Genomic DNA, 15466 nt, shown 5'->3' with positions numbered 1-15466 from the left:
TGTTCCCAACAGATAGTAAAGGATGAATCTCTCTGTATAGAGGAATCTGATTGTTCAAAATGATCACAGACTATGGACCACATAATTTAACAATGGCTGACTATTTGTAAACTCCTAGAATCCATTAGTTTATTAGTCCAAAAGGCTTGGTGTCTCATCTGGTCATAAGTATATGGATAAATTTTCAGTATGCAGGTTCTAATGTATGTGAGGGTTTGGTAGCATTGTGAGTGCAAACATGAAAAAGTAAAAGCTTCATTCTTCCATGTTTTCTATGGGGATTCAAATAAAAGGCATAGTTAAGAATAGACTGGGATTGCCATTCTCAAACAGACCAGTATCTTCAACTGAACATTCATTTCTGGGAAGCTGCACGCTGTCAGAATGGCTCAGGTGTATGTGAACTGCAAGATCTAGTCTGGGAAGGCAGTCCTGTTCATCAATCACACCTGCCACTATTACAGAAACACCCAAGACATCCTCAATCAACTTTTTTGGACACATGGTCTTCTGGGATTCGAAGAGATTAGATCTACTAACAACAACAATGCGATTCAAGATTACTTACAACAGGTCACTGGAGTGAGAATAGTTCCTTGGATCTTTAAAGGTAGAGAAAGACTGCATAGGTAGTCACAGTGATCTAATCTCCCTGCAACAGAAAGAGAATATAATGATGTTGCTGAAGCAGTTTGGAGCTCTGCAGTTATAAAAGGGATGGCTGTAAAAGCCCATGCTGACAGCAGACATTCAACCATGCTGAGAGTTGAAGTGCATCACAGATGATTTCAGTATTTTCTTAGGATTGGGATTTAGAACAAATTGGCTTTTATTCTATTCCTCAGTGCAAAAAATCTGTTGCTGTTTGCCTCAACCCATGGGGTAGGGAAACTTAAGAGGCAACAGAGGTTTGATTTTCCAGTCTTCATGTTCTGACATGTCTCTACCTCTAAGTCCATGTTTCACAATCCAGATCATTTAAATCTCCAGGGAATCAGTTACTGTTTGCCTACCATGCTGGTCTTCTGAAGTCATTTTACAGAAGTCCACTTCCTAGTAATTATTAAAGCAATGAATATTATGAAGTTGTTTATGATCTACACACAGGCCTTTCATGCCCCAAGCATGTACCATCCCACATCTGCCTTGGCAACTCTCAGCCAGTGTTTTAACCTATTCATCCAACAACCCACAGAAGTCCACACTTGTATGAGGATGTTGTTTGAAAAACTAATGAATAGCTTTAGCATGGTTGTTCTTCACTGTAGCCATATTAACACAGACGGCAGAGTATATGATGCATTCAGCTCTGTTTGTCGTGTTTAATTGCCCATAAAGTCCCAAACAGCTCTGAGTTGATTGTGTCAGAGTACGAGCAAAGTCAAATATAAAATGCAAAATTTCAGAACTCTCCTTCCAAGGCTGTTTGTGAAAGAAGTTGTTCGCAAAACACTGTCCTAATAAATTTATTCCATTCTCACTTTGATATTTTGATTTGATGTCTTGAAATGACATTTAATTATCATTGAAATGCAGGTTCTCTCTATAGTCTCTAGTGAGAAGGATTCATTTTTCAAAGGGATGTATCTGCAGATGCCTGAAAAAATAAATATAAAGAATAGATCTTGATAAAATTCTAGGGTAAAGATGCAACATCCTACTCCAATGATCCATATAAGAAGCACATTTGACATTGACCTTATATTATTAAGAAATTCTTCACATATTCCCTCTATCATTGGGGATTAAATAATCTCAGATGAATAGTTGACAAACAAGAATAGCCTTTAGAATCATTTTACCCTCTTCACTAATAGTTTTGAGCAAATAGAACACTAAAAGATCACATAGAAGAAATGGTTATAATCAAAAGATACATGTGGGTCAGCTCTAACTCTCATGGTCAAGGTCAATTTGGACACGCTCATTGTGGTCATGGATTGCTCTCATAAGACTCTGCAGAAGGTTTTTCCTATTGCCTCAGTGTAAGCTCCAGGAAGACCAAGCTACCAGAGCTGATCAGGTTCCCTTAGAATGCACTTGAAAGACACATACGCTGAGGAACTTTTGATGTGCTTTAGCTCTATTGTCAAGTTTTTTTAAGCCTCTAACAAATAGCAAGCTGTCCTTTTTACTCCCTCCTCAACACCTCTAAATGAGCCCTAGCTCAATTGCTCAGTTTCATTGGTCATAGCTCAGCACCCCAATATGCCCTCATCTTACTGTTTTTCTAACATCCTGCCTGCTACACCAATGGCCACTCCATACTAGATCTCACATGACTGGTAGCTATTACTCCACCCTTAAATCCTTTCTTCACCCTTGTGTCTACTAGCCTGTTTGCAGGAATACTAGATATTCACACAACTGATTGGCCAAGAGCATCTTTATTGAACTATACAGAATCAATTTTGGAACAGGACCTTCAGTGTTTGCAGGAAGATTCCCGATCTAAGAATCAAAACGTGACCAAACAAGACTCAATCCATATCTCTGGTTTTGGGAGGGAGATAGAGCAATTAGAATTTCAGAGTTGAAATTCAAATAATTATAATATATTTATAGTATTAATTATGCCAAGATAAAACGATCCAAAAAGTGGAAATGGGCAACATTAAAGGCAAGAGAAATTCCCTAGTACAGCAAACAATGTGAACGTGGTAGAAAGACTGGGTTCTTCCCAGCCATCTGAATTTGAACTTGAAATTCTTCTGACCAATTCTTGATCTCTGTATGTACAAATAACAAAAAGAAAAAGAAAACATAATTAAACAAAAAAAACAAACAAAATGAAACAAAAAGCAAAAGCAAAACCGAATCAACCGCAATCCTAAAAGAAGAAGACCGAGTGAAGATTGTTTGAGGTCCTCATTTTTAACTACACTACAAACCACCAATAGCTTTCAATGCAAAAATTGTTCATTATTTTATTTGAAACTTCTCTTTGGGTCCAAGGAACAAGGTTTATAAGCTGCAAAAACAGGAAACAGAAACAAATAATACTGTAGAGCTCACCACTGGTATTACTATGGTGACTGTGGGCAATGCGGAAAATACTGCTGTTTGACAATGGGTCTTATGGTTTTCTATATGCTGGCAATATCTATGACTCTGAAATGAGTTAGAGTCATCACCAAATCATGAATAAATGAACTGTTCCTTTTCTTTGGAGCACAAGATATGGCAATCAGTTGACTGACTATGATTTGTATTTTGTACCTAGCCTCTGTGGTAAAGCTAAGGCTTCTGATGGAAAATCCTCCACCAAATACTGGATGTTCAATGATGCTGCCAGCCAAAATCCATTTCCTGAGGCTACCTTTCAATCTCCAGAAGAGGTTTCAAAATGTCAAACTTAACAATATTTTATTTGTAGCTTTGTCTTGTCACTTTTATTTTAAATAATGTGTGATTTCTGGCATAATTCCTTCTAATTTCTTCCTCACATAGAACTTCACTTTTGACCTCAAATTCCATTCATGAAGGGGTACTCTTACCTTGCATTGAGTAAGTTTTCTATTTTCCTTTTATGGCTTACTGTGATTGCTTATTGTGGCTGTCTAAACAATGCATTATTGAGCAACTGACTCCATCAGAATGGCTTGTAGGCATCAGTGTATTGCATTTTCTTGATGGCTAGTTTATGTATGGGGACTTTGCCCACTGTTGATGGTACCAGCACTAGTAAGCTGAGGAGGTTATAGAGAAAGGTAGCTGAGCAGATTAATAAGCAGAGTTCCTCTTTCATTTCATGCTGCTGCCTTGTGTTCTTTTCTTGGATTCCATTGATTATGAACTGGAACTTGTGTTGTGAATAAAACCTTCAATTTCCCACATTGGCATTTATATTTACTAAAACATAGTAGTACTAACTAGAACATTTGGCATTTTCTTGAGATCTGATCCGATAGTCCATCCTCCTGCTGGTATGTAACCTCACTTTTAAAACAATAAATCAATCCTGGACGCTCCAATCTTTTGAAATATTTACTCTGCCAACAACATCATATGTATGTAACTCTTACTTTTTTTAATCTCATGATATTTTTCCTCCCTCTTTATTTCTCTTTAAAATTATCTCCCTAGACATGTTAGCACTTTGTATTTTAAAGTTGTCCTCTGTCCCATAGCAGAATAATTATAGTCAAATTCTTGAGTTTCGTAAAAGTAGGTGATTTATTGTAGTAAAATTTTCTAATCAATATTTATTGCATTAACTTTTTAATTAATCAAAAATTGACATTATTATATTATCTACTTATCCTTAAAACTATAAAAGATTTGATTTATACAAGTCTTTAAGGTTCTTCAGAACATCAGCTGGAACGTTCTTATATATATTCTGGATGGATCATGGTTACTTCATATGTCTTCTAACTAATATTATGCTTTAAAACTATGCTAATCTATGGTATTTTGTTATATACTTTAAGAGTGTTTCAAGTGGAATATTTCCTTGATTTCCCTCCTCTGGTTTGAAATTGGAAAACAGGAAAGATAACGTGTTTTCTGTGTTCACTTTGAATTCTACTATTTTATGAATGTATTTTCAGCTTTAAGAAACTTAATCTTTCAGAGAACAATTGTCTCTATTCAGCATCACTTCTAGCTAATTCATAGTGCTCTTTGCGTTTTAAATATTTTTATCCACAATATTTTATTTTATATTTTCAGATTATTGTGAGGGGAATTTTACCCATATTTTCTCACAGTATGGTTTGGATTGGCATAAATGAAGGCTCAGGAATTATGTGTGTTCGTATGATATTCTACTTTTATGACCATATTTTTCAGTCTTAAGAGACTGACACATTTTTAGAGTTTTTAAAATGGTATCATCACATCTGCAACTGAGACCAATTTGATTTCTTCATTTTTTCTTTTGTATTCCTGGATCTTCTTCAGTTGTCATATTGTTCTAGGTAAAATTACAAATACTGTAATATATAGGTATGAAACCAGTGTATATACTTGTCTTCTTCCTGCTTGTAGTAGAACTGCTTTGAATTTTTCTCTCTTTAGCACGATGCTTGTGGTGGCCTTCTTGTACCTTGCCTTTACTATGTTGAACTATATCCTCCATACTTATAGCTTCCCCAAGACTAATCAAACTTGTAAGTCTGGGAATTGGAGAAAGCTTACCTGGTTGAAGATTATTTTTTAATGTTGTCTTGAATCTGTTCACAAGTATTTTATTGAGAATATGAGTGTATAGGTGCAAATTAATGTGTGATAACTTCCTCTCTTTCTGCCAGTCATCTGTAACTCTTTTTTCCTGTCGCTTCCAACCCTGACCAGCAGGAAAGGTGTGACACAATGATGTTCTTCCCAAAGCAGTTTATTCAGGAACCCTTTTTCTGCAAGCCAGAACAATGTCTCCATCCAGCCCCCGAGCCCACTCCCTTATATGCGCCCTCAACCACCTCAACCGTCCAGTCTGCATAACCTCCATTCATAGGTCCATGTCACATGGCCTGATCAATCGTCATGGTGCACAGGTGCAGCTCTCATGATGGGGCGTGGCTTAATTTCACGTGCTGGTCGGGAGACAGGGTAGCAGTCCCAAGCTCCATCTTGGGATTTCCGCTAAACTCGCTTCCCACAGTAAATCACGAATGCTTTAAAAATATTCTAGATTTGGGACTGTAAATCTAAATAGTCTGAGTTTTCTCCATGTTTCCTATATTCTCTTTCATTTTATTAATTCAAACCTTTCATTACGTAACATGGCCAGAGGGTATGACGATCTTGTTAATACCTTCCAAGGGTGACCTCTTCCTTTCTTTCATTATATAGTTGTCTACATTTTATTGATTTCAGCCATAATGAGTTGGATACACATGTTATACCCCTTCCCCAAGGCTAAAAAGCCATCCTGAAACAAGGTGCAAAGAGAGTGTAGGTGCCCAAATTGTGGATGGGATCAGACATGAAGCGTCTTCTGGATACAAGAAGTGCTGCCCTCATGTCACATAGCAGCTGTGGCTTCCTACACAGCTTCAAGCCAGTCAACAGTCAAGAATCCAGTGAAAAGACCTGAAAGCTGCTATAACTACCTGACATACAATGGACAGTTAGTGTCTTCTGTTGGAGGGTTGAAAAAAATATTAGTAAGGGTTTATCATAGAGTTATTAAACACTATTTTAATGAAGAAGATATACACAGGTAGGATTCAAAGAAATAGAGTGATATGTGTAAAATAAATGGAAAAATATCAAAATTCATTGGTGGAAATTCTCAAAGAGTAAAATATATAAACTATATTCCTCAATATTATGTATATAGAAAATGTTTTATTATATAGGGATATTTAATGAAGCTACGTTATGGTTTCTGTTGGTTACAACAGATCTGCCAATTCTGTGAGTTTAATGAGTGCATTTTGTAATTTTATCTTAATAAGTTTAAAGTGGTTTTTTTCAAAAATAGTAAGCTTTATTTCCATGTACATGTTCAACAACGGGCTTCTATAAATCATATTATAAAAACCAAAACACTATATATCAAGAAAACATAATTATATTGGGCTACATATCCAAACAAAACATTCAAAAGTGAAGAAATTCAAGTGACTAAGAATCGAAAGTGAAATATTTATCATCCTTATACATTACTGAAATGCAAATCAAAATTATTCTGAGATTTTTTTCTTCCCTTTCTGAAAATTTAGTTTTATAACACATGAGTCAACTTTTGTTTATTGTGTTGTGGAGGGAGTGGAACATTCCTATTCTCCTGGTGGGGATGCAAACTTGTACAGCAACTTTGGAAATCAATATGATGTTTCTACAGGAATGCAGAAATGGAAATAACTCGAGGAAAATATATCCAAATGTTGATTCATCCTAGTATAGAAACCCTTGAATATTTGGTAATGTTCAAGTTGTTCCTTAACAAATGAATGCATAAAGAAAATGTGGTGCTTTTAACAGATTGGAATGGGAAAGCATGTAATTTTCAGGACAATGAATGTATTTTGTAAAAGTCATCATAGATGAGATAATCCAGATCAAAAAAGAAAAATGGGATACATTTTCACTTTAATCTGAATGTTAAGTCTCCACACTGTATTGCTATGATTACTTTATTGTAAATGTCAAGGGATGTGGTCCAGACTGTCCTCACTTTGGCATTTACACATGTACTTATGGATTGCAGAGGAACACTGTCAGGAACGGGAATGTCACATTTGAAGAAAGAGGGAAGAGGATGACAATGGAGGGAATATAGAGATGTACAGTTAAATTTGGAGACATTGGAGGCATTGAATGGAAACCTAATGAAACAGAAATAAAAAATATTTTTTTTTGTCGACGTAACTAAAGATTTATAGCCATAAGGACATAAAATAAAACATTGATTGGGTATATCTATGTGAATTTTCAATAATAAGAAACTCACAAAAATTATGGATTTCAACTTTCAATAAACCTATAGTATAGATAATGAAATATATATTCCTTAATGAGACAGATGTGAATATCTCTGTTGTAAACATAAATGTATTATATTATATACATTATATGTGTAAAATAATCTACTTTTTATTTACATTTCCAATGTCATTTCCCAAATTGGTCTTCCTTTCTTGAAACCCCTAAGGTATTCTGATCCTCATTTTTCTAATATTGTGCTACCCAATCTACATGACCACATCCCCCTTCTCTGGGATATGAAGTCTCCCAGGACCAATTGCCTCCCTTCCCAGATATGGCAGATGAGGCAGTTGTATTCCACATATGCTCTGATATCTATGTAGCAGAAGTCTTGGACTGGACAAAGCATACTCTAGGAGATGGAAAATTTCCTGAACATCTGAAGAGAAAACTTAATGGATACTTTTGTTCTTCATATTGGTTCCAATCCACTCCAGATCCATAATTCATTCCCCTAACTCTTCTTTTGTGGCTGTCAGGTGTTGTCAAATGCTTAGGTTTTTCTGCATCGGTCACAGTCAGGAGATGGCAGAGCCCCTCAGAGGGGAGACGTATTAGGGTCTTAATGCAAGCACATCTTGACATCAGGAATAGTCTGAGGATTTGGAGTCTGTGGATGAAATTGATCTTCTGGTTGGGTGGTATCTGCATTGCCTTTCCTACAGTCTCTGCTAATTTTTGTATTTAGATTTTTTAGATTTGACATTTATAGATAAAAATTGTGAGCTGTGTGGGCAGCACCATCCCTTCACAGGTGGGCATGTCGAGCTACAGGAGGCAGTCTCTAGTTGTTCTATCTATTTTCCTGCTCGGAATTTAAACTACCACCATCACAGTAAGTTTCTGGGATATACTTGCATCCCTGGCATCAGGGATTTTCCTGGAGATACCCAAGTTCACCACCAACAACTGATGCTTATTTTTATTTACTCCACATTTCCTCTGAATTTCTCCACTGTCTCTTTTAATTGTTGCAACTCCCACCACTTTGTCCATCATTTTCCACCTCTAGCTACTCTCTCTTCCTCCACTCCTCTGCCTTCCATGTTTATTTTGTTCTCCCTCCTAAGTGGATTGCAGGCATCCACAATTTGGCCTTCTAACATGTTACCCTTCATGTTATAAAGGATTTGTATAGCGGGTATTCTATTAGCAGGGCTAAGATCTGCTTGTCACTGAGTGCATCCCGTGTTTGGTCCTTTTCGATCTCTGTTACTTCACTATTTTCCAGTTCATCCTTTGTCTACAAAGTTCTTGGTGTCCTCATTTTTAATACCTGAATAATGTTCCATTGTTTAAATATAGCATATTTTCTGTATTTATTCCTGAGTGGAGATGAGGTATACCATGATTGTTTCCAGCATTCAAATATTATAAGTAAGACTGCTGTGAATATCTTCAATCACATGTCCGTGTTATGTGTGGATCAAGATTGAGTCTATTTGTTGAAGTGAGTGGTAAAGCTGGGTTTTCAAGTAAAGCTATGTGCAATTTTCTCTGAACCTCCACTTAGACATCCAAAGTGACTATCCAGCTACAAATCCCACGAGCATTGTAGGAGTGTTAAACTTTCTCTACATTCTAGCCCACTATGCTACTGCATTAATGTTTTGTTTTAGCCATCCTGATTGTTTTAACAAAGACTCTTGTGTTCATTTTGATTTGCCTTTTTGTGAACTAAGGATGTTAAACATTTCTCGATATGTTTTTCACTTACTGAGCTACCTCAGTTGAGAATTCTTTGTTAGCTCTGTAATCCAGTTTAAAAGTTGTGTTGCTTGATTGTCTGGGAGTTTACATTTCTGAGTTCTTTCTATATTTTTGGTTTTGGCCCTCTCTCAGATGTATGGTTCATAAAACTCTTTTCCAAATGTGTAGGTTGCTGTTTTCCTATTGTCAGTGTACTTGACTTTAAAGAAAGTTTTCAGAATGATGGGATTTCGTAAACTGATTGGTGCTCTTAGAGTCTGAACCTTTGGTGTTCTGTTCTTAAAATTTTCTCCTGTGCAAATATGTTCTAGGCACTTTCTGACACTGTCCCTTCTATTGGCTTCTGCATATCTGATTTTGTGAGGATTTTATTGATGTTCTTGGCCTTTAACTTTGAAGGAGAGAGAAATGGATCACTTGGCACAGAGATATATCTAGACCACCAGTTAGGAGAATATCATTTCTTAGAACGCTTTGTGTTATGTATAACATACTTAGTCATCACTTAAATGCAAATAAAAACAACTGTGAGATACCTCCTCACATCAGTCAGAATGACTAATGTCAAAATTCAGGTTACACCATATGCTGTCAAGTATATGGAGAAAGAGGAACACTCCTCCATTGTTGTTGGGATTGCAAACTGGTAAAACCTCTCTGTAAATCAGTCCTGAGTTTCCTCCAAAATTGCACTTGCTGAAGACGCAGCTATACCTTACCTGGGCATATACCCAAAAGATGCTCCAACATACAACAAGGACACATGTTACACTATGTTCATAGCAGCCTTATTCATAATATCCAGAAGCTGGAAAGAGCCCAGATGTACTTCACCAGAAGAATGTATACAGAAAATGGCCTATATTCACACAATGGACTAGTACTCAGCTATCAAAAACAATGAGTGCATGAAATTCATAGGCAAATGGATGGACCTACAAAATATCATCCTGAGTAAGGTTACCCAATCACAGAAAAACAAACAAAGTATATAATCATTGATTATTGAATATCAGCCTAAATGTTGTAATTAGCTATGATACAATGCACAGACCACATGAAACTCAAGAAGGAGGAAAAAATGCACATGATTCACGCCTTCCTTAAGGGTAAATAAAATATCCATAAGAGGGGTAGGGAGGCATTCTTCTTAAGAGACTGAAGAAATGGCCATTCAGAATCTGCTAGACTTTTGGCACTCACACACACACACGCACACACACACACACACACGCACACACACACACACACACACACACACATTATATATATATATATATATATATATATATATATGCACCAAACTATTTTGGATTAAATAAGGATTTGAGAGTTTATCATTTGAAGTAGGTCCACAATATTTACACTGTTATAGTTACTCTATAGCTGGGCCCCCCTTTGTTGCCAAAATCATTCCAAAAAATGAAATTTTAAACCAAAATATTTTTGAGTACATAATTAAGGAATATTTATAAAGTCCCCTATCAAGGAATATACAATAAGAAAGTGAAATACAATATTTATTCAATTAAATATCTGTACAGAGAATACTGGCCTTTAGGAAACAGAGAAAACCTAGAAAATTGAACTATATATCATAGGAATGAACATGGCAATTAATTATTATATAGAAGATTCTTCTCCACTCCATATTCCTAAATCATTTCTATCCATGCCAAACCCTGAGTACATTTCTCCATTCAGAGCATGTAACCACTAATGAAGCAAAGAGATTTCTCTAGCTTTAGAGAGATGGAGTACGTAAAGGTTTGCACTGTGTCACAGGAGACATACCTGGAGAGGGCACTCCAAATCTAATCAATGTAAGGAAAACTGTTTATCTATTAGGCCATGGCAGTTCTCAGTGACATCATCATTAGACCCTGCTTCAAATATCTCTTGGAGCCTGGAGGCCCTTAGCTTCTTCTGTGATGTCACAAGTATTGTCGTGGCTGCAACTGCCTCTCATATGTTCCTTCAGTACCTTTAGGTTAAACTAATTGGTCTCTAATTCAACGTAAACAGCCATTTGGGAGGGAGAATAAAGAGGATGATGATATCAGTGATGGGGAGAAGAAAGTTGGCCTTCTGACTTGGTGTAACAAAAAAAGGAAGAAATATATGATACTTGGGATAGCTCACAGAGACTTTAGTAGGGGTTGAGTGGGATCTCTGAAGAGATAGCCTTGATCTGACCCTTCCACATATGGGAATAATGAGCTTGGAGCCTTTCAGAAACATATGGACTTCCCTGTTCTTTTGGTTCCTGGAAGTTAGAGATTTTATATCATTAATTTCTTTATTCCAAATTCCAAGTGTTCAGCAGGGCACAGTTGTTTTCCTGAGAGCTCATGGCCTTTATTCTTTTTGTCAAGAAGAAAAAGGTCCTAAAGTTGAAGAGAAAGACAAGTATTGTGTCCTCCCCTCACAGTTAACTCTTCCATTCTTTGGATTCCTATAGTGCAGTTTGTGTCTGACATTGATATCTCAGAGAGAGAATGATTCTAGTTGAGATTTCCTTATCTCAGTCTTTCCACTAGTATTACTCTGACTACCATTCCCTGACAATGATCTTTTGATTTCTGAGTTAATAGCTGTGATTACCTGGCAGCTTTCTTTTCTCTTATTTCTTACATTTTTTTAATTTTAAGCAAATTTTATTCCTGTTTTATTCGATATTTTTATATTTACATGTCAAATCTTATTTCCTTTCCCAATTTCTTGCCCAGAAGATCTCTATTTGGTCCCCCTCCTCTTATATAACCCCCCCTTACTGTCCGTTTTCAGCTCATTGATGTGCCACTAGAATGCACTTCTGTATTTGATGTGCTCTAGCTGTGTCTCACATGGAAGATCTATATACAGTTGCTGTCAGCATGCACTTCTTAGCTTTATCAAACTTATCAATTTATCTATTCTAGTGAGTGATATATATATATATATATATATATACATACATACATATTTCTGCCACATGTTTGGCATGATCTGAATGGGATTCCATCAGTCTCTGCTATTAATTCATAGATAGTATCGTTCCACCTTTTAAAAAGGAGTGAACCATGCACATTTTGTGTGTACTTTTCTTAAGCTTCCAGTTATCTGTGTACTGCATCTTGGGTAACTTGAGCTTTTATGCCAATATTCACTTTCAGTGATTTCAAACAATGTGTATTTTTCTGTGATTGCATTACCTCAATCAGTGTGATATTTTCTAGTTCATTCCATTTGTCTATGTCTTTTTTGAGATCATTGGTTTGATACCCTAGTAGTACACCATTGCGTAGATGTACCACATTTTCTGTATTCATTCCTCTGATGAATGCCATTAGGGTTCCTTCTAGGTCCTGGGTATTATAAATAAGGCTGCTATGACCATAGTTGAGGTTGTCTCTTTTTTGTATATTGGAGCATCTTTTGGTTGTATGCCAAGAAGAAATATATCTGGGTCCTCAGGTCGTGCAATTTCTAATTTTCTGAGGAATCTCAGACTGATTTCTAGAGTGTTTGAACCAGTTTGTAATCCCACCAACAAAGAAGGAGCATTCCCCATTTTTGACATCCTTATCAACATCTGCTATCTCCTGAGTTTTTATTTCAGCCTTTCTTACATGTGTGAGGTGGAATCTCAGGGTTGTTTTCATTGACATTTCCTAGATGACTAAAAATGATGCACATTTCTTTAGATGCTTCTCAAATATTTGATATTCCTCAGTTGAGAAATCTTTGTTTAGTTTGGACCACAATTTTAATAGGGTTATTTGTCTCTCTGAAGCATTACTTCTTGAGTTCTTTGTATGTATTAGGTAATAGCCCTCTGTCAGGTGTAGGATTGGTGTAGACCTTTCCCCAATTTGTTTCCTGTCATATATATATGACAAAGTTGTTCTGAACCTTGACACCCACTGGCAAGTAGTCCAATAAGGTGTACAACAACAAGGAGTTGGTGAGCAACATTCCTCTATTAGTGGCTTTAGCAAGCTGACTGAATCCTCCGGCCTCCGTATGTGCTGGGTCAGGAATCTATATGGATGTCACACTGTTATTTAGACAGACTACACCAAAAACATCATATTATTTACACAGTACAGTATTGAAGCCTCTCCACATCACATAAATGGGATACTGATGTTAATATTCTACAGAGATGACAGCAATCTCTCCCTACTCTTGTCAGGAATTTATTCTTCCATAAGGAAAATCAATGTGTATTGTTATGTTTCAAAGCCTGAACTAAAGGTCTGATCATGAAAAATCGTTTTTAAAGTTTTTAAAGTTCATCCTGGTTTCATTTGAGATTTTTGGATAGGCAGATGTTTCCCAATAGTGTTTGCGATATATAATAAGTACACAGTGAAATGTGTCGGCTGAAAGAATAACATCGTATACAACAGAGTACACGATGCCTGCTGTATAGGTTATTCTTTCTCACAGGAGAAAGTTTATGTATCAAAAGATGTGTGGATTAGTACAGCAGCTGCTGACAAGTTTTGAAGAAGCATTGCTGAGGGCTACAATGGATTTTCAACACCGTGATATGCCATGGCCAGTAGGGACTAGCAATTACTTGGTTTGGAAACATCAGATAATGTGATGTTTGACAGCTAGGTTGGATGATTCTGGATTATTGTTAAATTAGCACAAAAGCATGTAAATACAAGATGGCATTCCAGAGCAATGAAGAGTCATTGTGGGGACCTTCACCCAGAACAAAGAAGTTGATTCCCAGATCCATAGATTGTGATCAGATCCAAATGACTATAAATAAAGAAATATGGGAATCACTTGTTCATCAAATTTGACACTTTATTAACTATTTCCGTTTTGTCCTACTGTTCTGTGCTAAACCTTAGCTCTTCATTACTTGTTCTTAAACAAGTGTTAATATGTGTTGATTACCACATGCTATTTAGCAGAAGGAATTCAGGAAAAATATTTATTCCTGCTTTCTCTGGCAAGTCAGCCAGGAGCCTCTCCCTGATTGGGAAGCTCCTTAACTGTTATTGAACCTCATATAAAAGGGAAAGAAAGACATCACTCCCACTGATATATATATATATATATATATCAGATGAACCAAAAAAAAAAGCTGCACAACCTTTTGTTTAGTGCTTTTACCTTTTCATAGATTTTAGACAATATTCTCTCTATGCAAAAAAGAATTCCATCTAGGTAAAATGTTCCAAAGGTTATTGTTAAATACTTTACATAGGATAATGTGCTTAGACTGGTGTACATTTTATATATAGTCATTCAGTCCAACAGCTGATTCATCCACAGGTGTTCTGCATACTTAAATGCATACAAATATACCTCCATGTATGTGGATATTAAACGTAGAGGACCTACCAATACATTTGGGTGGATCGATGGATCGATGCAAGGATTGATAGGGTAGAGAAAGAGTCCCCCAAAGCACCAAACTTATTTCTTTTCAATGGCATTTTTATGTCTCCTTAAACAAATGATCTTAAAAATTACCTCAGATATAAAATATTACAAATCATGGGAGTTATAGAAGGATGTTGTTCAAAGGGTTGTTTCATTCTATATGTTCTTTATAATTTGAAAGAAACAGTGTCCTATGGCATTGCCTAAACTTCATGCACAGTGACTTAAGCCGTGGTCCTGAATATTTACCTTGAATACAAATTCGTCCCCAACTTATTTCTCTTTTTAGGGTAATAATGAAATACTTTTGTATTTATCATTATATAGCCTTTATTTACTATTAAGTGGAATGGTCTCATTCTATCCTTTAGTTTTGCTTTATTACATCTTTCTAGCAAACAACTAAAATCATATCTTTAATCCTAATTTCTAAGATTATCTGAAGCAAATGAAGAAGTCTATAAAATCATTAATTCATCTAACCAACATTATTATATGAAAGCTTATCTTTATGTTGATCTGCAGGACAGATACTCAGTGGGGACTGTTGGGGGACAGGGCAATGCACAGCAATTCTTGTGCTTGTAAGTCTGAGAGGAAAGGCAAATCAGGTGCAAGAAGCAATCCCCAGATGAAGTCTCTTGACCCTTTGGAACTCTAGCTCATGCATCTTAGTCCACGCAAATGGTCAGAGAAATCAAGGAGGGTCACCTGTTAGCCTGAGCCTTTCCTAGATTGCTCCAGACAAAGGGCCACTTTTGTCTGTTTGTCTGTCTTTGTGTTTGTTTTGTTTTCTTAAACAGTGTTTTATTTGTATTGCCCTGGGTATCATGGTACTCACTACATAGACCAGTCTGGCCTTTAGTTCACAGTTACACACACCCATTATCAGGTACTGGAATTAAAGGCATGAACCAACACTATCAGG

At 36.3% G+C, this 15466-nt stretch overlaps 1 long non-coding RNA gene across 2 annotated transcripts in view; it reads left to right on the top strand.

The window, feature by feature from the left end:
* The window catches only part of LOC134484415 (uncharacterized), a 49673-nt gene that overhangs the window by 7755 nt on the left and 26452 nt on the right, over positions 1-15466 (top strand). The gene's annotated exons all lie outside the window — the stretch shown is intronic.

Source organism: Rattus norvegicus, chromosome Y (assembly GCF_036323735.1).
Source record: "Rattus norvegicus strain BN/NHsdMcwi chromosome Y, GRCr8, whole genome shotgun sequence".
Taxonomy (NCBI): domain Eukaryota; kingdom Metazoa; phylum Chordata; class Mammalia; order Rodentia; family Muridae; genus Rattus; species Rattus norvegicus.
This window is presented reverse-complemented; position numbering and strand designations above follow the sequence as displayed.